Raw genomic sequence first — 24,289 nt, 5'->3', positions numbered from 1 at the left:
TCTCTCTCTCTCTCTCTCTCTCCCTCTCAATTCATTTGTATTGTCAAAGCAATTGGACATACATACATTCATACATATATATATATATATATATATATATATACATACATACATACATGCTAGAAAGTCATTACTATGTTATCTTAAAGGCTAACTAAGCAGAACATATATCATTATAGAACAGAGTTCATAGGTCTACACATGGTATTAGGGAACAGGCACATAGGTCATTCTGTTTGACATTGTCCTGACCTTCTAGCTTGACCTTATCTTTCTTAAGTATACAAGAAAGAAAAACAGTTGTGAGAAAAGAATTTCTAACTTACCTTCCACACATACATACATACATACATACATACATACAAACCAGAGGCATGCAAAAAAATATAAAGAGGAAGAAAATGTTGTATAGCACATACAAAAGGGATGGTGATGAAACAAAATACATAGAATATGTTGAGCTGCAAAGAGATCTTAAGAAAGGGATCAGGAAAGCAAAGAGGGAAATAGAAAGAAACATAGCTCTTGGAGCTACAACCAATGCAATGAGCTTTTTTCAAAATTACAACAGCAAGCGGTCAATTAAGGAGGAGGTGAAACAGATAAAGGGCAAAAATGGAGGTATCTTGGAAAACGAACAAGATGTGGCAAATATTCTAAATGAGTATTTCACAGAGGTTTTTACAAAAGAAAAAACAGATGACATGCCACAGGTTGACAATCAGTCCAGTCAAACCCTAAGAGAGATGAGGATAAATAAGGAGGAGGTACTAAAGGGACTAGCAGAATTAAAATCAAACAAATCACCTGGGCCAGATGGGATATTTCCAACAGTACTTAAAGAAATGAGGGAAATTATGTATAGGCCGCTAACTCGATTATTCCAAATGACACTTAGAACAGGGGATGTTCCCACTGACTGGAAGACAGCAAATTTCATACCAATCCACAAGAAAGTGGAGAAAATAGAGGAGCATCTCAATGAAAACCATATTCTTGGAGATAGTCAACATGGGTTTAGACGAGGCAGATCATGTCTTACTAACTTAATAAATTTTTTTGAACATGCAACTGCAGCTGTAGATCACGTGAAAGCATATGATATGATATACTTAGATTTCCAAAAAGCTTTTGATAAGGTTCCACACCAAAGACTGATCCTCATATTGGAAGCTGTAGGCATTCAGGGTCATGTAAGTAGATGGATTATGAACTGGTTGATGTATAGGAAACAGATTAGAGGAGTCACTTCTAACTGGAGTGAGGTTGTTAGTGGAGTTCCACAGGGATCAGTACTAGGGCCTTTGCTTTTTCTAATCTATATTAATGATCTGGACTCTGGGATACTTAGCAACCTTGTCAAATTTGCAGATGATACTAAAATAGGTGGCTTAGCAGATACAATCTTGGCAGCACATGCTATTCAGAGGAACTTAGATAAATTCAGTTGTGGGCTGACACCTGGCAAATGAAATTCAATGTGGACAAGTGCAAGGTAATACATGCAGGAAACAAAAATGTCCACTATAATTACACTATGGGAGGTACAGATCTAGATGAAGTAATGCATGAGAAAGACCTAGGAATCTATGTGGATTCACTTTCTCCATCCAAACAATGTGGGGAAGCAATACAAAAGGCATACAGAATGCTAGGGTATATCGTCAAAAGTGTAGAATTTAAAACAAGGGAAGTAATGTTAAGACTGTACAATGCGCTAGACCTCATCTGGAATACTGTGTACAGTTCTGGGCACCACACTTCAAGAAGGATATTGCTGCTTTAGAGGCAGTTCAGAGGAGAGCAACCAGACTTATTCCAGGTCTGAAGGGAAAGTCCTACTCGGAGAGACTGAGGGAACTGAAACTTTTCACCCTGGAACAGAGGAGATTACGTGGGGACTTGATCCAAGTCTTCAAAATCATGAAAGGTTCCTCAAACCAGAGGAGCTTTTCCAGATCAGCAGGGACACACAAACCAGGGGACACAAATGGAAATTGGGCTTCAAGGCATTCAAGATGGAAAGTGGTAGAAGCTGAAAGTTTGGGAACATTTAAAAATAGACTGGATAGGATCCATGGATCACTTAGATATTAATGGACACCAAACGAGCATGATGGGTCGAATGGCCTCCTCTCGTTTGTAAACTTTCTTATGTTCTTATGTTCTTATGTTCTTATGAATGTTCCCTAAGCATGTTTCAAATGTTCCCTAATTTATGTTACAAATGTGCCTTAGCACCTCTCTCTCTCTCTCTCTCTCTCTCTCTCTCTCTCTGTAGATGCATCATAGGGAACATATGTAACAGTCTCTCTTTTTGTTTACCAAAAATGAGAGTGAACGTATTTCAAGTGGGTGTTGCCTTGGTTGGAAACGTTTTAAGATTATTTACGAAGTGTAAAGTGGATTTGTCTCAGTTCTCCGTAGTTTTCAATGTATGTGCCATTCAGTAGCGTTCATGTTACAGATGTGCCCTATGCAGTGGTAGGGTCAATAAAATGTCAGTAAAACTTTATTTTAGCAATTATGGAGGGGAAGAACTGCAAATAGAGGGTCCCCACTAATTATCTAACTTACCAACAACGTTTCAAATTAGGTCTTGCGAAGCTGCCAAATAATGCTGTATAATCGTATGTGTCTTCATACACCGGCTGCTATAGTCTGATAGCTTTGATTATATATATATATTTTCTCGTGAACCACAAATGCTATTTGCTTGATTTTTACAGAGTATGTTATAAATACCATTCTTATGAAGCCTGACAAATTGTATGATTATGAATATTTTCAAATCATTTGTTTGTTTTTCCTAACATGTTACAAATGTTCCCTATGTGAAAGATGCATTATATCTTAATAACGTCTAAACAATTAAAGATATACAGATTATTATTTTCGGTAAAGTTATAACACATTGCTATTAACTATGTGTGTCAGTAAAAGTTTAAAAAATCCTAACAATTATTTATTGATCCTGCAAAATAAGTGTTTAGGGAACATTTGTAACATAGTTAGGGTTAGCCACTGGGTAAGGGTTACATCTTCAGCAGTAAGTTTATTCATGTTAATTATTCTCATCAATGTTAAAGAACAATAAGTTCTATCATGTGTGTTGATAAAATGCTGATATTCCATAACGTTTGCTTGTGTATTCTGCAAAACACATATTTAGGGAACATTTGTAACATTAGGGTTACGATTTGCCATAGACGCGGAATGAGTTTGATTGTGATGTTAAATGGGGTTTAAAGACGCAGTCGCCTCAGTGCTGATTACTATTGCTGTGTTTCTCCACTTCTACTCCATGCTTGGGAACGCCCACATCCAGTGACGTCAAAACCGGTGGAAAAGCGGGCCGGTTCAAAAAAGATCAGCTGGATCCCAGGCCGAGCAGCAGCTCCGGCTCCAGCACCGGCACCATGTCGCTGGAAAAGCGCTAAGTGAGCTCACAGTGAGCTCAGTGTAATGTCTGCTCTGGTGAGCTCACAGTGTGACCTAGTCGTGAGTTCACGTCTTCACTGGGTAGTCCTTGACAACTTAATTGACTCAATTCTTGGGCTTAATTGGTCAAAATGACCATTGCAAATCGATTCTGAAAAGCAGAAGTCAGGCCAGCAACACACAGACACAGCCCGGTAAGCTGTACAACCTTAATTAAACATACAGATGGGCTCCAACCAGCACAGAGGAATTGAACAAAGCAATCAGTTCTACAGAAATAACCAACATCATCAACTCTTTCCTCAGCTCACAGTATCAGCCTGACATCTCAGGACTAAATCTGGCCATAAATGATATCAATCAAATATTTCAAATTGCAGCCACAATGGCAAATCTTAAAAAGACAAAGAAAAAGATAAACCAGAATCACACACACACACAGACATGGTTTGATGATGAGTGTAAATCAATACGAACAAATTTAAGGCACCTATCCAATCAAAAACAATTTAAACAATTTAAACAATTGAACAATTTAAATTCAACAAAACAACAAGAATTGGCAATACAAAATGGAACCATTTGGAAAAAATACTTTGAAAAGCTTTATAAAGATATCCAACAAAATGATCTGACACACAAACAAATTGAACCCAGGGAAAAACTGAAATTACTCGAACAATCAATTAAAAATAATCAAAACCCAACTGATGCTCCAATCACCCTACAGGAAATATCTAAAAAGCTCCAGGCACTTCCACCCAGAAAAGCCTGCATCCCGGACAGCATCAGCACTGAGATGCTCAAACACAGCAGCGCACAACTGCAGGAGGCTGAGCTTAAATTGTTCAACATGGTCCTCAGCACCCCTGACTTTAACCTGGCAGTGAAGGCACTCAAAGACAAAACAAGAAGAGCTTTCTACACAATCAGAAGAAGAACACACCAAACCACGCATGCAGGGCAGAATAAGGCCGCTACCCAACTCTCATTAATATAAAGAAAAGAGCACTGCAATTCTGGTGCACCTGAAGAAAAGTGAGTCAGACTCACTGCAGTACAAGGTCCTCCAAACCCAAGAGTTCAGCCCTGAAAAGAGTCCCCTGAGTCAGCTGGCCCTGAAGCTCACGGCACTGACCCCCGCTAATACTGCGAACAGAGACCAGCTTCAGGTCAGCACTGCTTACCTGCCCCCAATTAGAGTCAACCAAATCATAAAGATAATCAAAACCTCCTATCTGGAACATTGGAACAATGAAACCAAATTCCCAAAGTAAACTGGATTGCTATCGGGCCCTAAACAGAGAAAACACCCTGACAGAGTATCTCTTCACTGTCAGAGATACGAAGCAGAGACGCATCCTGACCAAGTACAGGCTCAGTGACCACAGCCTGGCCATAGAGACAGGCCGACACAGGCAGAGCTGGCTGCCCAGAGAGGAGCGGCGCTGTGGTCACTGCGAGACAGGAGAGGTCCAGACAGAGATGCACTTCCTCCTCCACTGCAATAAATATGCCAAAATAAGGGACACATTCTTTAATAAATTCATAAATATTGTAAAATCATTTTCTGAATTGATACATGAAAAACAAATAGCTATCCTCCTGGGGGAGGGACACACTGCCCCCCTGGCCGCCCAATATGTAGCCGCCTGCCACAGCCTGAGGGGCTCACTGTGAAAACATACAGGAGCACCAGCTGTAAACTTGTTAAGTATAAATAAAGTAAATGTACATGTCTATTAAGATTTTATTTATACATTATTTTTCTTACCTTTTATTATTTTTCAATTTATGTATATAATATTAACTGCTTTGGCAACACTACGAAACTGTTTGTCATGCTAATAAAGCACCCTTGAATTGAATTGAATTGAATTGAGAGAGAGAGAGAGAGATTGTGTGAACAGAGCACTGCTGTAATACAGCATGAAATGAGCCGGTGCAGTGAAGCGATGATTACAATAATGATTATTAAAAGAGTTCTATATGATATTAATGATTTAATTGGGGTTATAATGGACAAGTCAAAAGGTTAAAATGTTTGGCTCTATGTAGGTTTCTAGCCGCGCTGTTTGGGGGCCCAGTGCTGCTCTGACGCCGCCGCTCTGATGCTCTGGGCGTTTAACCCGCAGCGCCACCGGAGCAGCACCGTAAAACAACTAGAAGACAGATCTTATAAAGTGTTATTTAGTTGTACATATACTGCACAGCACAAGAAACATTGGGAAAACAAGACAGCTATATGAGTGACATGTAATGTTATATGTACCTTGGATATTTTAGACGTTTTATTAAAGCACTGTCCTGTGCTACTGAAATATCATCAACTATTACAATTTGAAAGCTCCCCAAATCCTTTCAGATGCCTCTCCTAATGAAATGTGTGGAATTCAGATCGGGAATATTTGCCCGTTTGTGATCCATTCGCTTGTTCTACGTGCACATGCTATACAAATGAAAAGAATAGAAACCTATTGTGAATCCAAGGTTGTCTATTAGTGAGTAAGATGTTCATTAGATTCACATTTGAGTTGTATTTCATGTCAGGATGTGAGCGCAGTTGTGAAGGATTCAGAAATCAGTTCTTGGAATCGTATCCTAAACTGAGTGAGGGGCTGGATTTGAACTCATGAAGATTTCAGGATCTTGGATGTTATTCCTTGCCCTGATGAGGGGTACTCATGAAATATTGAAGGGACCCAGAAATCCACATTGGCTCTGCCATGATCTATGTAAGGCCACTACAAAGAGATCTTAATATGGATAAGGTACGAGCTCATTGTTTTTTGTTTTCATGTGTTTCCTAGTGCCAGTACATGATTATTCTCCAGTCTTCTGTGCTGGGTTTTGAGGGTTTCACATGAAGCTGTATTGTAACATTTTTTTTGCTGTGAATCATGTGACTGCTGCAGTGCATGTTTTAGGTTCCTGTACTGTCCTTATCAACTGGGCCCCTGATGACGTGCCTCTTTTGTGACGGAGAGAGAATCACAGTGATGGCTGTAGCAGCGGGTATACAGTACTACATGATCTATTTTTAAAGTCTTACTTGTAGCAAAATGTATAAATGTGTTTAGTTGGTTACAGGAAATATGCATTCTAATTTAGTCTTACCAAAATAAATGTAATGCTCTCATTAAATGATTTCAAAATGAAGAAAAGCTGATTGGCTGCGATTTGATTTAATATCGTTTAAACTGTGATTATATGGTGTAGAACCGTGTGGGAAATAAGTGGAGAAATCATGGAGATAAAGCAAATAGAACTTTAATCGAGCCGCTCGGAAGCCCCACGTCAGGAATAATTCCTTCAGTGAGAACTTAATGTTTACCAACATGAGTGCAGCTTTATAGGAAAATGACGTAACATCTTATGGCCGTTCATCCAATCAGAAGATACAGGTCCGGGTCCGTTTTATGATCTGTCCTCCCGTGAAGAGGTGATGGATCCAAAGCAGATGTCCGTCTTTGAAGATGCGATCCCACGGTCGTCATTTACCTAGTGTCAATCGCTCGTTAACAGAAACAATTCCTGCCTATCTGGAGAAACGATTAAGTCATAAACAAATTCTCAGCAGACATCTGTAGGCTATTTCGGCACTGTGTGATCTTTCATTACTGACAGGAGTTTCTAACAAACTAACCTTGTTGACCCTTTACTTGTGCTGCTAAATCTAATCTGCTCAGTCTGTATACAAACTACTTCTAATGCTAGTATTAATATAAAACATTATATAGTTATCACAAAACACTTTCTTCAACTTCCTATACAGAGTCTTCATTCTCTGCTGTTTGGCAATAGAGCAAAGCAGAAAGAAGCCAAAAAGTTATGTTTGTCAGTTACAAGCAAATCCCCTTAGGGGTTAGGAAGATTTGACGCTGCGTTTTCAGCTCCTTCATCCCAACCCTTCCCCGTGGGGTGTATATGTGTGTACGGCGAGTGTAAGGGTGTCCCTGCTGTCTGGGAGAGCGATAAGTGTGTGTCCCTAAATGTGAATGTACAGAATGTCCTGAAGGTGTCTCATGGAGCAGAGTGACCTTTGTAATAGTATCTTTCCAATGCATCCTTTGGTTTTCCTTGAGTCATGAGGTTTATTGCCTTTGATACTAAATCCATTTGTCCTCAGTCACATGGAGCCTCCAGAACCAAGGGGATAGAATAAGATTTGTGTCAATGGGTGTGTGAGTTTTGCTCCTCCCGAGTGAGGGATGGTGTCGTTTAGTAGAAATTTAGAGAACGTCTGCCAACGAGGGTGTTTTAATTGCAGCTGTAACCATAGTAGATACATTATGAGGTTTACAAAGTTGTTGAGATGCTCTTTGAACAGTGTATTTAAGACATAAAAAAGAAACATACAGACATAGCAGAATAGTAACTACCGATATCAATCCATGTAACACAATCATACCCAGATTACCAAAGGTATCAGCAAGCCATCCCCAGAGGGTTTTTTCTCCGGAGGACTGGTGTATCTTTGTAGTTGCTTTGATTATTCTGATCCATCTTCGGTCTAAAGTACCATTCTCCTGTGATGCCTAAGGCATAATCATATGCATACCGTACATTAGAGGCAACTCTAAGTTGTGAATAATCAGAAAATCCTGGAATTGGAATGGGGATCATTGGAACCCCTTTCTTAGTGTCGTGTGGAATGTGGGAACAAACCCAACATTTTGTTTTATTAAGGGCATTTGCATAGGTGCGTGTCATTTGGACACATTTGTTATCTGTCCATGATTCAACTAAGGACATACTCATAATTTTTGATTACTTCTCCTGCTGTTGTTATAAACCCTCTACGTTCCCAGGTTGCCATATAGTCGTGTACTACTCCAAATGCATAGTGACTGTCAGTGAAAATGTTAACTTTAATGTCTTTCGCTATTTTTAATGACTCAGTCAGCGCCACGAGTTCTGCCACTTGGGCTGAACAGTGTCCTGGCAGGGATCCTGTTTTTACGACGGTGCTATCATCCAATACCACCGCCCACCCAGTGTGGGGAATTCCATCTTTTATTTTCCTGGATCCATCAACATATAGTTCCAAGTCAGGGTCTGTGAGGGGGTTTTCTAGGAAGCGACTGTGGTCCTCCTGGAGAACCAGCTCAGAGCATGTATGCTCTTCTCCCTCCCCTAACATCCCATCTGCTGGGTTTACTCGTGTGTCTTTTATTATTTGTATGGATTTATCTCTGGGGAGCAAAACAGCTTCCCATCTAGCTCGTCTACTATCGGAGACTGAACGCAATTTGCCGGTGTGTAATAATTCAACTAACGTGTGTCCTGTGTGCAGAATCAACTGTGTGTTCATTACAATCGAATCGCATGCCTGCACTGCCCAAGAGGCGCAGTCTACTGCTGCCATACAGCGATGCATGCTTGCTGCTACCGTAGGTTGCTTTGTGGAGTAATAGGCGACGGGACGTGTCGGAACTGCTGTATAATAGATCCCATCTTGGGAACAGTAGAGGTGAAATGGTTTAGTATGATCTGGTAACCCGAGGGCGGGGGCATTGCTGAGAGCCTGTTTTATTACACGATAGGCTATTTCCTGTTCATGTCCCCAGTCTATGGGGTCCAAGGGAGCCGGGCTCCCTTTGATTAACGCCTGTATCGGACCTGTGGCTTGTGTGAAATTAGGGATGAAAGTGCGGCAATCATTAAGGAGCCCCATAACTTTACGCACAGCCCTAACATTATGTGGTTTTGGCATATTTAGAATGGCTTCTTGCCTATTATGCGTCATAGATTTTTGTCCTTGTGAAATGTTGTGTCCGAGATATTGAACCTTAGTTAAGCCTATTTGTGCTTTCTTAGGGCTTGCTTTAAATCCTGCCTTTTGTAAGACACCGAGGACTCATCAGGAGACGCAATCAAAAGATCATCCACGTACTGGATGATTAAACTATTCCAGGGTGTCAGATCCATTCCTTCTAAGGTCTTGGCCATTGCCTGGTGAAAGAGTGTCGGACTGTTGTGAAATCCCTGTGGCACTCTAGTCCATGTGTACTGTTTGTCACATACAGTAAACGCAAATTTATCTTGGGAATCAGAGTGGAGTGGCAGGCTCCAAAATCCATTGCTAATATCCAGGATGGTAAAAATAGAGTGTTCAGGTTTCAAATCATTTAATATAGTGTTGGGATTGGCTACAATCGGGTGTAACCGGGGTGTAACTTTATTCAATTGTGTGTAATCAATTGTGAGTCACCATGAGCCGTCTGGTTTTGCCACTGGCCAGATTGGAGAATTAGTGGTTGAATGCGTTTCGCGTATTATTCCTTCATTTTGCAATGTTTGAATAATTGTCTGAACTGCTGTAAAAGCTTCTGGTTTAATAGGATACTGTTTATGTGCTTTGTGTACTGGACCTGGGATTACTATAGGTTCAATTTGTGCCAGACCACAATCTAGTTTATGTGTTGCCCAAACATCAGGAAATTCCTGACATACGTGTCCAAGTGGTGTGTCTGGCCATATATGAGGTGTTGACGGTGTGAGTGAGATACTAGCACAATTTGTTGCGTATCTTTGTGTATTCTTTTTATTCCCGTGTGTATTGGTCCATATTATGCAATTATTATTAGCATCCACTAGTGCGCCGGCTTCTCTAAGGATATCTATACCTAATATTGTCCCCTTTTATACAGGTAACGAGCTGAGATTAGGAGCACTCCCTTTAAGAGAGTGCTCCTAATCTCTGCTCATTACCTGTATAAAAGACACCTGTCCACAGAAGCAATCAATCAATCAGATTCCAAACTCTCCACCATGGCCAAAGAGCTGTCCAAGGATGTCAGGGACAAGATTGTAGACCTACACAAGGCTGGAATGGGCTACAAGACCATCACCAAGCAGCTTGGTGAGAAGGTGACAACAGTTGGTGCGATTATTCGCAAATGGAAGAAACACAAAATAACTGTCAGTCTCCCTCGGTCTGGAGCTCCATGCAAGATCTCACCTCGTGGAGTTTCAGTGATCATGAGAACGGTGAGGAATCAGCCCAGAACTACACAGGAGGATCTTGTTAATGATCTCAAGGCAGCTGGGACCATAGTCACCAAGAAAACAATTAGTAACACTATGCAGTGAAGGACTGAAATCCTGCAGCGCCTGCAAGGTCCCCCTGCTCAAGAAAGCACATGTAGAGGCCCGTCTGAAGTTTGCCAATGAACATCTGAATGATTCAGAGGAGAACTGGGTGAAAGTGTTGTGGTCAGATGAGATCAAAATCGAGCTCTTTGGCATCAACTCAACTCGCCGTGTTTGGAGGAGGAGGAATGCTGCCTATGACCCCAAGAACACCATCCCCACCGTCAAACATGGAGGTGGAAACATTATGCTTTGGGGGTGTTTTTCTGCTAAGGGGACAGGACAACTGCACCACATCAAAGGGACGATTGACGGGGCCATGTAGCGTCAAATCTTGGGTGAGAACCTCCTTCCCTCAGCCAGGGCATTGAAAATGGGTCATGGATGGGTATTCCAGCATGACAATGACCCAAAACACACAACCAAGGCAACAAAGGAGTGGCTCAAGAAGAAGCACATTAAGGTCCTGGAGTGGTCTAGCCAGTCTCCAGACCTTAATCCCATAGAAAATCTGTGGAGGGAGCTGAAGGTTCGAGTTGCCAAACGTCAGCCTCGAAACCTTAATGACTTGGAGAGGATGTGCAAAGAGGAGTGGGACAAAATCCCTCCTGAGATGTGTGCAAACCTGGTGGCCAACTACAAGAAACGTCTGACCTCTGTGATTGCCAACAAGGGTTTTGCCACCAAGTACTAAGTCGAAGGGGTCAAATACTTATTTCCCTCATTAACATGCAAATCAATGTATAACTTTTTTGAAATGCGTTTTTCTTGATTTTTTTGTTGTTATTCTGTCTCTCACTGTTAAAATACACCTACCATTACAATTATAGACTGATCATTTCTTTGTGAGTGGGCAAACATACTAAATCAGCAGGGGATCAAATACTTTTTTCCCTCACTGTATATATATATATGTGATTTGATGTGTATTCTTATTTGATTTCCTCCCTCCTCAGGAATCACTGATAAAACATTGTTATTTGAAGGAGAACCTGACCACTTAATTCCCTCCATATCGGAAGTCCTGCAATGATCCATGTGCTGCTTGGAGGTGCACCAGAAACGGCCAGTCTTGATATTTATGATTGTCCAGATATTGATGTCCGTGAAACAATCAAATTAGTAAGTATTTCAATGGTTGAAACTTGTGTTTGCTCTGTATTCTAAGTTTCTGTGCCTTAGGGAACCTTTGTGACATACTAAAAGGACATACTGGTAAGATGTTGGGCACTTTTCAAACAACAAAAATGGCATTTGGTTAGTTATAAGGGACATTTATACCAGTCTGTGCAAATATCTATGCATATTCCAATGTTTGCTGCAGGACTTACAGATTGAGTGAGGGGGTCAATATGTTTGATTCAGAACTAACCACTGCTTCTTCAATTTTGTTTTAAACATAATTTAAAAGAAAAGTGGGCTATACATTGGTCTTGATAAAAGGAGCAGTGGTCCCTGAAGCAATTATTTTAGTTTTTTGGTCACAATTCCTAAAACCCATTTTCTGTAAAATATGTTATCAACTTGCATTAATATATTATCCAAAGTACAATCATACTAATCATGAAGATGTTCGTATTATTATATTCTAAGGGTTCTAGTCTATTGTGTATTGTGTTTATTATTAGGCCCTTCTCTTATGTTTTACAGTTGTTATTATTATTCCATACAATACAGGGATTAAATTAAGTATTTTAACCACAAACTTGAAGACAAAGTCTTTGAGGAAAGCAGGGCCCTGTTCGTTCCAAGGGTCAAGTTTCTTAAGACTCAAATAGCTATTTAAATGACTTTCGTATTCAGTCGACTTAGTCAATTGTCCAGCTGGATGGCTGGGCACAGGCGGGCAGCGCAGTCTGTAAAGTTCTTTATTTAATAAAGTCCTTTAAAAGAATTCTTCCTACGGCTCAATCTCCTTCTCCCAGTTTAACCCTTCTGTTGCTGGCAAAGACTTAGTTGGTTTCTGGTTCCGGTTCTGGCAACAGAGATACAAGTTGAGCTGTGGCAGCGAGTTACTGGTTTAGGTGAGAGAGAGAGAGAGATGCCGTGCGTTACCCTTTATACGCCTGTCAGATCAATAGGTGATTGGTTCTTTAGTTTGTGAGATTGGATTTCGGTTTCAGCCCCCAGTGTCCTATTGGAGGGGGGCTTGATTTATGACTGATGTCAATCCATGCCATCTTTTGGAAATGCCGGTTGGCACGGGTTCGTAGCTCTGTGTCGGGATTTCGGCTCTCGTCCATTTCAAAGAGTTTTTATTTCCTACAGGCCCCCTTCCCCAGACATCTCACAGCAGGGATTCCAAGCTATTTGGCCCATTCTCGGTGCCATCCTCCCAAGACTGTCACTTTGATGTAAACCAGTTCACATGCTGATGAGTTAAGGAAATCTGATAAATTTGGGGGGGAGAGGTCTTCTTTAGATCAGTGCTTCAGCTCAGAGCTAAAATGCTCTTATCAGAATACACCCAACATAACGCTACACTGGTTAATTCTGTTCTGGGAAAACCACAATCCTGCAGGTTTAATAAGTCTCTCTACACATCAGTCCCTGAGTACCTTCAACCAATGGTCATTTTGACCAATTAAGCCCAAGAATTGAGTCAATTAAGTTGTCATGGACTACCCAGTGAAGACGTGAACTCACGACTAGGTCACACTGTGAGCTCACCAGAGCAGACATTACACTGAGCTCACTGTGAGCTCACTTAGCGCTTTTCCAGCGACATGGTGCCGGTGCTGGAGCCGGAGCTGCTGCTCGGCCTGGGATCCAGCTGATCTTTTTTGAACCGGCCCGCTTTTCCACCGGTTTTGACGTCACTGGATGTGGGCGTTCCCAAGCATGGAGTAGAAGTGGAGAAACACAGCAATAGTAATCAGCACCGAGGCGACTGCGTCTTTAAACCCCATTTAACATCACAATCAAACTCATTCCGCGTCTATGGCAAATCGTAACCCTAATGTTACAAATGTTCCCTAAATATGTGTTTTGCAGAATACACAAGCAAACGTTATGGAATATCAGCATTTTATCGACACACATGATAGAACTTATTGTTCTTTAACATTGATGAGAATAATTAACATGAATAAACTTACTGCTGAAGATGTAACCCTTACCCAGTGGCTAACCCTAACTATGTTACAAATGTTCCCTAAACACTTATTTTGCAGGATCAATAAAAAATTGTTAGGATTTTTTAAACTTTTACTGACACACATAGTTAATAGCAATGTGTTATAACTTTACCGAAAATAATAATCTGTATATCTTTAATTGTTTAGACGTTATTAAGATATAATGCATCTTTCACATAGGGAACATTTGTAACATGTTAGGAAAAACAAACAAATGATTAGAAAATATTCATAATTACAGCATACAATTTGTCAGGCTTCATAAGAATGGTATTTATAACATACTCTGTAAAAATCAAGCAAATAGCATTTGTGGTTCACGAGAAAATATATATATATAATCAAAGCTATCAGACTATAGCAGCCGGTGTATGAAGACACATACGATTATACAGCATTATTTGGCAGCTTCGCAAGACCTAATTTGAAACGTTGTTGGTAAGTTAGATAATTAGTGGGGACCCTCTATTTGCAGTTCTTCCCCTCCATAATTGCTAAAATAAAGTTTTACTGACATTTTATTGACCCTACCACTGCATAGGGCACATCTGTAACATGAACGCTACTGAATGGCACATACATTGAAAACTACGGAGAACTGAGACAAATCCACTTTACACTTCATAAATAATCTTAAAACGTTTCCAACCAAGGCAACACCCACTTGAAATACGTTCATTCTCATTTTTGGTAAACAAAAAGAGAGATTGTTACATATGTTCCCTATGATGCATCTACAGAGAGAGAGAGACAGACAGACACTAACTCTCTCTCTCTCTCAGCTGGGAGTGTGTGGGAGGGGTCTGCAGTGAGCGGGAGTGCTGCTGAGAGCTCTGTCCTTTGGCTGCGTTTTTTTGTTGCTTTACTTTTTTCAGTTTGTTTATTTTGTCTTCTGTTTTCAGTGCTTTTCTTATTGTGGGGGAACAGGGGAGGGGAGGGGGGAGTACAGGTAGTTCTTCCCGGGTCAGGGGGTCGGACCCCCTGAATGCGTCTTTTGAAAAACTGACCCGACGCCATGGAGTCAAGATCGCTCCGGTGCAGTTCTGCCCCCTAGAGCAGTGTGTGTTAGCGGTTGGGGAGGTAGCAGGGTGTGAAAATATCAAGTCTGCTGCCATTGTTATCTTCTTAAAAACCACTGATCTGCTCAATCAGCTAGTGGCTAATGGCACAGTGTTAGACGACACTTTCACCCCGGTGTTGCCGCTCGCTGCTCCTGCCCGGAAGGTAACGCTGTCTAACGTCCCTCCGTTCATCCGCACCGGCTCGGGCAGCTGATGTCCGGCATTAAGAGGGTCCCGCTGGGCTGCAAAGCCCCGCAACTGAAACACGTCGTGTCCTTCCGAAGGCAGCTGTATATGATCCTCAATAACATCAATGAGGATCTTAATGTCATTTTTAAATTTAAGATCGACAATACCGACTACGTCGTGTTCGCTACTTCGGAGTCCATGAAGTGTTTCAGGTGTGGGAGCGAGGGGCATGTCGTGAGGAACTGTCCCGAGCAGGACAGGGAGCGGGAGGAGGAGCGGGGCGACGCGGGGAGGAATAGAGACACCGGCCCGCAGCCACAGATGCAGCGGGCAGACAGAGATCGAGCCCCGGCGGAGGAGACAGTCGCCGGTCGGACCGATGGTACCACTGATGCCGTGACGGGGGAAGAGCTGCCCGGAGGCGATGACGCACAGCTGGGGGACGGGGTCGAGGCAGCGGGGGATAGTGACGACCGAGACGCCGGGGGGAGATGGTGTTGAGGCGGTGCACGGGGCGCTGGTTAGTGACGAGGAACAACCTCAGCAGCCAGCAGACGGGCGGACAGACACACAGGGTGTAGCCGAGGAGGAGGCAGGGCCAGGCTCGGCGGTACAAGCCGAGGCGCCGGGTGGAAAAAACGCACTAAGAAGGTGCTGGGAGGGAGCACGGACGGTGTTGGTAAATAGTGGCAGTAAAAGAAGTGGTGGCACAGTAGTGAAGCTGGGGTAGCGAGCGGCTTGGTGGGGAAAGGTCCGGCTACACGCTGGAGCATCGCGGCTCGGAGTGACAGTGAGGGCGGCTTCACGGATTCCTCTCTCGCCTCCTCGTCCTCGGTGAGTCAGAGCTGCAGTGAAGGATATCAGGAGGTTTTTAGAGAAAACGAAGGGAAAGAGGTCTGTTGTAGTGGAGCAGTTTTTCCCAGATCGTGCACGCCTGCTGGCCTCTATTAAGTTTTTACAGAAACCCTGACCTATCAATTTGTACAACACTCACTGAAAACCATGGTTGGGGTCAATTCCTGTTTTTCAATTCCAATTCCTCCTACAAATCAATTCAAAATTGCAATTACTTTTTGCATTCACAGAATATTCTTTATTGGAATTGAATTGAAAAGGGAATTAAAAATTGAATTGGAATTGACCCCAACCCTGTTGAAAACAAAACAAAAAATACAGATCTGGTTCTTCAAATCTTCACTCTGGTTTCATTCTGTGTCGTAGTTCATTTATCTTGCTGTTAATTGCACCACCAATTACACTCTTTGGGGTACTGGGCAATTTTTTCGAGGTAGCCCCTAAAAAACATGTATCACATAGATTTAATGACTTGCACATAGATATATAAAAATCTTTTAATAAACATACCACATATCTTTGAGAAGGGTTCATTAGTTACATATTGCCACAGTAAATCAACATTTTTGTGTGTGGGTGTATTTAAACGTTTTGGTGTATGCTCTTAAACTTGTCTTACACTAGTTCATAGTAAAATCTGTACTTGGCGAAGCAGCTATGCAAAGGCAGTCTTTTCTCCATTAATACCTTGCTTAAGCATTACATTGATGTGGCACAACTGGACTGAAATGTGAAGTATTTGCTCAAAAGTCAAATTTAAATGAGACATGAACGTTTATATTGTCAAGGATCCCATGGCACTATTCATTATTATTATGTATTAATATGTCTGAAGCATTAATCCAAGGTGATTTACAAGGTGTTGTTGAAAGAGTGACGTGGCTGAATTCTAAGTCAGGCTTCCCTCAATCAGGTCTAACAAATTTGTTATGACTCCACCTTTACTGCTGTGTAGTAATCTGCTGGTACAAAATGGCTGCACCCCAGAGGGTGGTGGGTGAAGTGAGTCTGTAGAGCACTTTGGGATCTTTCCAGCTGCTACATGTAAGGTATTATTATTTATTAATAAATTAACTCTAGTCTCTGAAACTAAAACAAAGGCCAAAGGAACATTTCAAATGCTAACCCTTTGTGTTCTATACAGTTAAAAAGGAGAGTTTTTACAGCAACCGTCAGGGTTCTTGCATATGACGTATTCGTGCTGCACCTCTCTGCAAGGATCCAGGACAGTTTGTCAATGTAAACTCCAGTGCCTGGGAATATTTCCACCTAAAAGACAATGGTAAATAAAAAACAAGTTTATCCCCAAACTATTCTTATATTATGTTAAGTGGAATACATTATCAGTAAGGCTGTGATTTTGTTACAGAAATGTGTTATTAAAGACCACAGTATGTCTCAATTCTAAGTTTATTAATTTACAGACATAATAAAGTCAGTGAATCTGTGACACCCATAATTCAATTACATTCTTATTATCAACTATAACTATGAATATAACTGATAATGTAGCATCATTAGATTGTTTACAACCAATATTTGTTTTCAATATATATATTTTTACCTTGTCTTTGTAATATTGTAGACCAAGAGTGTTATACCTGTTTTGGTGATTCTTTGTCAGATTCAGAACAATTTGCTGTGGGGCTGTCAGAACCACTTGATGGTGACACACTTTTGTCTTCATTGCTGATAAATGTGGCTTTTGTTACAATTTTTTTCAGATTGTCCAAAAGGTCTGGAATCTCTGGAGAAAAAAACCTTAGTATTAAATGATAATCATTTCTAGTAATATATTTAATACAAAGTGAAAACAAAACCATCAATGCCTGCAATTATACTTGAGAGACTTGCTCTATGTTATTGGCAAACTGACCTTTTTGTGGGTCATTAACATTAGCTACGAAAAAAATAGAAGAGATAAAATACAAGAATTACCAGGTCTAATGTAATGCATATAGTCATTAATGTAGGATTATGAAGTTATGTTGAAAAACTTTATTTAATAATCAGTATTATTAAACTATTAGACAGTGCACATTAAGAGTCTGTATTGTGGTTCTAGATTACTTCAGTATGATCAACTATAATACATTACTCTGGAATCTAAATTACTGAAGAATAACATTTATCAAGGTAAGGAATTATTTGCTATAAATAAAAAAACTTACCATCAACCATACGGTTTCGAAGACATTGGTTTTCATTTTTAAGTCTTGTGTTTTCCTTTTCGAGCTGCTTAACGTTTTGCTGTAGCTCAACTTCACTGGACTCTTTAAATGTCTGTAGAATATGACGGGATCTAATTCTTGAAGCTCCATCGGTTTTCTTTCTTATTTTGTGCTGTATTCAGAGAGAAAAAGAGTTTAAAATGAATATATATATATATATATATATATATATATGAAAATGATTTAAAAAAAAACAATCCTGCAATACATTTATTTAATATTTGCAGTAATTATCCCATCAGTTACAGTTTTTTTTCATCTTCTGAAACTGCAATTTAGCACTTTCAACTGTTTCTTAGTGATTCCTAGAATTACTAACCGGTATTGTAGTCAATGTGTTTATAACCTTTTTTGTTTAACGATTTGTGTGTTATCCTATGTGATCCCATGGTCTTTGATTTGGTCACGGAAGTGATTTGTCTTTGATTTGTTGATCTAGAGTTGAATTTTAATTAGTTTTTCCCTTTTGTATAATTAGTGTAGTGCTACATTTAGTCTTTGTTTTTAAATAAATTTGACAATTTATATCTTTGGAATTGGTGTCTGCGTCCAATGATTACAGAAATTGAGTTCTACAAGACTCCAGGATTCGTGATAAGGTGATACTATGAATTCACTTCTTTAATTGAAATTTAAAAGTGTACCTTACGCTACATATATATATGTATGTATGTATGTCCAATTGCTTTGACAATACAAATGAATAGAATTGAGAGGGAGAGAGAGAGAGAGAGACAGACAGACAGACTGACAAACAGAAAAACAGACAGACATAGACACACACACACACACACACACACAGAGCCAGCCAGCCAGCCAGCCAGCCAGCCAGCTCAGCGATGACATCACGAGCCTCTCTCAGCTGACTGCTATGACATCACAGAGCACGTACATTCCGTTGCTTGCCGTCTGTCAACCACTCAGTCACTGCCAGCCAGACTGGCTGGCTGGCTGGCTGGATGGGGGGGCTGCTTGCTGCTGTTGCGTATCTTAGCAAGCTTATTTGCTTGACCGGCCTTCCTACTCCTCTGCCCACATGCCCACCTATGCCCGATCTGCTGTTCACCTGGATCACAGCTCCGCCCCAACAAGGCAGATCCTCCCAAAAATGGTACAAACTCACCCACGATCCCCTCCACGGAAAGCTTTAGCAAAAGGCAAAAGCGTTATACGTAATGAAGAGGAACCCGAGTCCAAGACGCATCCGACCAGCCATACATATTTGTGTGTATTAAAGATCACATTTTCTTACATTTAGTTTTTCTGTACTTTATTACATCTTATTGTGATTTATAAATGTATTGTTTCTTTTCCATATGTATGTATGTATGTATGTATGTGTGTGTGTGTGTGCCTGTCTCTGTGTGAAAGTGTGTGTGTGTGGGTGTGAGTGTCTGTCTGTCTGTCTGTCATGTAACTCGCACATCTGTGAGGGCACCATTTTTGCAGAAGAGATGTACACATTTTGGAGCAACACATGCTGCCATCCAGACATCATCTTTTCCAGTGACGTCCCTGCATTTTCAAAAAGATCACATTTTATTACATTTTGTTTATCTGTACTTTATTACATCTTATTGTGATTTATACTTGTAATGTTTCTTTTCCATATATATGTATGTACAGTGGGGGAAAAAAGTATTTGATCCCCTGCTGATTTTGTGCGTTTGCCCACTGACAAAGAAATGATCAGTCTATAATTTTAATGGTAGGTGTATTTTAACAGTGAGAGACAGAATAACAGCCACAAAATCCAGAAAAATGCATTTCAAAAAAGTTATAAATTGATTTGCATGTTAATGAGGGAAATAAGTATTTGACCCATTTTCAATGCCCTGGCTTAGGGAAGGAGGTTCTCACCCATGATTTGATGGTACATGGCCCCGTCCATCGTCCCTTTGATGCGGTGCAGTTGTCCTGTCCCCTTAGCAGAAAAACAGCCCCAAAGCATAATGTTTCCACCTCCTTGTTTGATGGTGGGAATGGTGTTCTTGGGGTCATTCCTCCTCCTCCAAACACGGCGAGTTGAGTTGATGGCAAAGAGCTTGATTTTGGTCTCATCTGAGACCACTTTCACCCAGTTCTCCTCTGAATCATTCAGATGTTCATTGGCAAACTTCAGACGGGCCTGTACATGTGCTTTCTTGAGCAGGGGGACCTTGCGGGCGCTGCAGGATTTCAGTCCTTCATGGCGTAGTGTGTTACCAATTGTTTTCTTGGTGACTATGGTCCCAGCTACCTTGAGATCATTAACAAGATCCTCCCATGTAGTTCTGGGCTGATTCCTCACCGTTCTCATGATCATTGAAACTCCACGAGGTGAGATCTTGCATGGAGCCCCAGACTGAGGGAGACTGACAGTTATTTTGTGTTTCTTCCATTTGCGAATAATCGCACCAACTGTTGTCACCTTCTCACCAAGCTGCTTGGTGATGGTCTTGTAGCCCATTCCAGCCTTGTGTAGGTCTACAATCTTGTCCCTGACATCCTTGGACAGCTCTTTGGTCTTGGCCATGGTGGAGAGTTTGGAATCTGATTGATTGATTGCTTCTGTGGACAGGTGTCTTTTATACAGGTAACGAGCTGAGATTAGGAGCACTCCCTTTAAGAGAGTGCACCTAATCTCAGCTCGTTACCTGTATGAAAGACACCTGGGAGCCAGAAATCTTGCTGATTGATAGGGGATCAAATACTTATTTCCCTCATTAACATGCAAATCAATTTATAACTTTTTTGAAATGCGTTTTTCTGGATTATTTGGCTGTTATTCTGTCTCTCACTGTTAAAATACACCTACCATTAAAATTATAGACTGATCATTTCTTTGTGAGTGGGCAAACGCACAAAATCAGCAGGGGATCAAATACTTTTTTCCCTCACTGTATGTATGTATGTATGTATATATGTAAGTGTGTGTGTGTCTGTCTCTGTGTGAAAGTGTGTGTGTGTGTGTGTGTGTCTGTGAAAGTGTGTGTGTGTGTGCGTGTGTCTGTCTGTGAAAGTGTGTGTGTGTGTGTGGGTGTGACAGTGTGTATGAGTGTCTGTCTGTCATGTAACTCGCACATCTGTGAGGGCACCATTTTTGCAGAAAGAGATGTACACATTTTGGAGCAACATATGCTGCCATCGAGACATCATCTTTTCCAGGGACGTCCCTGCATTTTTCAGCAGGATAACGCCAAACCACATTCTGCCCAGATTACAAGCGCATGGTTGCGTAGGCAGAGAGTGCGGGTGCTAGCATGGCCTGCCTGCAGTCCTGACCTGTCTCCGAATTGAGAATGTGTGGCGCACTATGAAGTGCAAATTAAGACAACGAAGGCCCTGTGCAGTTGCGCAGCTGAGGAAATGCATAATGGATGAATGGGGGGAAATCCCACTTGCTAAACTTAACCAAGTGGTGTCTTCAGTGCCCAAGTGCTTAATAAGTGTTATTAAAAGAAAAGGTGATGTTACATAGTGGTAAACAGTCGACTGTCCCAACTTTCTTGGTTTCTTTTCACTGCTAATGAGATGCTGTAGAGTGAGTTTTCAGGAGCTCTAATCGTATTGATGAATTCATGCAGCATTTGTAATTGAATTTCAAAAAGAAATCCTTGCTGTCTGGCCTGTGTGTATGAGATGTACTCTGTCAATCTTTGGCTAACAACTGAAACATTGGTAGAACAGAAATGGCAACATAAAAAAGAAAAGTACATTTTAAAAGAGCACATTAAATAGGATGAATATACAGTTTTTTACAATCACTTTGTCACTAATTTCAGAACCTTGATGTCATTTTTCAAAACTAGACACAAAACTCAAAACGGTCATCACTTGTAACACTGCACAATACAATGTTTTGAACATTGGACAGCCTTTCATATCTTTAAAGAAACCTTGCACTTGCAGACTTGTTGGTTCAAATAACTCATTTATCATGAAATACCATAGTAACATAGTAACACAGAAGATACCGATAGTTTCACTGTGTAGTTGTTCGTACAATCATTAAATATTGTAGTACAAAATATGTGATACATGTTTCATTATGGTACTACACATAAATACATCACTGTAAAAGGACTAGTAGAGAGAATACTACAGACACAGTGGAATCATTGAACAAAATCTGAAATGTATTGATGCAATACAATCAAATCACACCATAGGTTTCTTTGAATCCATGCAACAATAATTAGCTACAAAAAAGAACAAAACTACAGTAAAATGTCAACTGCAGTGTTCCTCACCTGGCTTAGTGTAAAAAGCAAAACAAAGGATTGATTACTGTACTTCTAAATTTCCATCAGCCCTGTGTTCAGGTTCAGGTTCTCACAACCATTTTTCACAAGAGGCATCTTGAAACTGAACATACCTGAACATACTCAGTCATCAGCTGCTTCACTCTGTCTGCATTTCTTTCAAAAGGCACACTATACTCTGTGCTACACATTGGTATGCAGTATACAGTCATTTGACAATTGAGAGTAGCCTAATGTTTAGTGCATGCTGAAGACTTGCCGCTTCTCAGTACGGAAATTTCTGATGATTGAGGCCACAGTTGATCCTGAGTTGATTCTGAGGTTTGATTGAATCATTGTAGCTGCCTCAGTCATGGTCATGCCATGATTTACAACATGCTCTACAACTATTTCTCGGATTTCACTGGACACTATTTGCTGTTGCTGCCGCTGTCTGGTCCGTGGCCTTGTCCTCTACCACGTTCCCCCAACACCTCTCAAATGAGGCCCATGGCTGCCTCTCTGGTGAGGCCTAAGCCCTCCTCTATGACGAGGCCCACGACCACCTCTCAGAAGGGGTGCATGTCCCCTTCCATTCCTTTGACCACCACGTCTTCCTCCTCCCACTGCTTGACCTCTATTGTGACCTGGATGACTTGCCGGCTCCATGTTATCACTGTGTTGCTGGGGTGGATAGCACTCATTTCACTCGATACTCGTACCACAATGTGAAATCAATCATCAATAACCAGTTGGCAGTATTGGAAAAGCAATTACAAGGGCCTGCATACATACAGTAATGTCAAATCTGATGTGGAAGAACAATCATCTTCAACCAGGTTGGAGCGTTAGTTGCAATGCCTTTAATACACGCAGCGTGGAGAGGAACAGTGACTCAAGTAGATCCCAAAGTCGCTCTGCCTTCATTTTAACAGTCAGAGCTTTTATACACAAAAATCAAAGAGCTGGTTATAATCAGAAAGTCATTACTATGTTATCTTAAAAGTTAGCTAAGCAGAATTTATATCATTATAGGACAGAGTTCATAGATCAACACATGGATTAGGGAGCAGGCACTTCAATCATACTGTTTGACATTGTCTCCAAGATTCTCATCGTAAATAACAAACAGAAATCAAACTACCTTCTGGCCTGACCTTCTAGCTTGACCTTATCTTTCTTAAGTATACAAGAGAGAAAAACAGGTATTAGAGAAAGAATTTCTAACTTTCCTTCCACACTGAAAACATGGTGTGGAAAAGTGCTACATGATGATGAATGATGATGAAATATTACATCCATAGATAATGTAGTCCAACTGGTTCATGCTCCTCGGTTATTGGTGTCAATGGATCTCATTATCCTGAAACTTTCATGATCGAAACATGGAATATTGTTTGTCAGTTTCCATAAAATTATGCATTAAGAGTAATGCAACAGTCACTTATCATTTTGAGCAGCTGTATCAATTGATAGTTAGATCTTTGTAATGAAATGAATAGACAGTGATCTCAGATGTAATGTGTGAATTGCATTTTGAAATGGTAATACTTTGATGTAAGTTGTGTCATTTTAGTTCAATGAACAAATGATCTGAGGTTGATGTGTATTGTATCCAAGCAATTGTAAAAAAGTGTTAGAGTTTTGAAAAATGTGCATTTTGATCATCGGGTGTGAGTTTAGTGTCTAGAGTTTTGAAAAATGACATCAAGGTTCTGAAATGAGTGCCAAAGTGATTGTAAAAAAGTGTAATATCAGGGGACAGTGGCTATTAGTGATCTGGCCTTCCGTGGCCTCTGTATTAATGTAACAGGTCACATTGTATGTGTACACTGATACTTGATAGTATAATATAGTACAAGTAAAAAACATACATAGGTATCATAGAAGTATTTTGCAGAAATGATTATGAATAGTTATCAAAATGGAGAGGAAATGCTAAATCCAGTCTCCCCAGGCTGAGCTTCTATTGCTGCACCTGCTAAGTGGCTGCTGGCCCCACTATATGGATAGAGCCACACCAAGTACAAGAGTCTCCCCATTGCTATTTATATCTC

At 40.7% G+C, this 24,289-nt stretch overlaps 1 non-coding gene across 1 annotated transcript; it reads right to left on the bottom strand.

Annotated features, from left to right (window-relative positions):
• Window positions 1-19,089: 19,089 nt before the first annotated feature.
• On the bottom strand, window positions 19,090-19,204 carry LOC136739594 (U5 spliceosomal RNA). The gene has a single exon (XR_010812918.1). It is a non-coding gene; the product is annotated as a U5 spliceosomal RNA (small nuclear RNA).
• Window positions 19,205-24,289: the final 5,085 nt, after the last annotated feature.

This window comes from Amia ocellicauda, unplaced genomic scaffold (assembly GCF_036373705.1).
Source record: "Amia ocellicauda isolate fAmiCal2 unplaced genomic scaffold, fAmiCal2.hap1 HAP1_SCAFFOLD_61, whole genome shotgun sequence".
Classification (NCBI taxonomy): Eukaryota; Metazoa; Chordata; class Actinopteri; order Amiiformes; family Amiidae; genus Amia; species Amia ocellicauda.
Note: the sequence above shows the minus strand (reverse complement) of the source record. Positions and strands in the feature narration are given on the sequence as shown.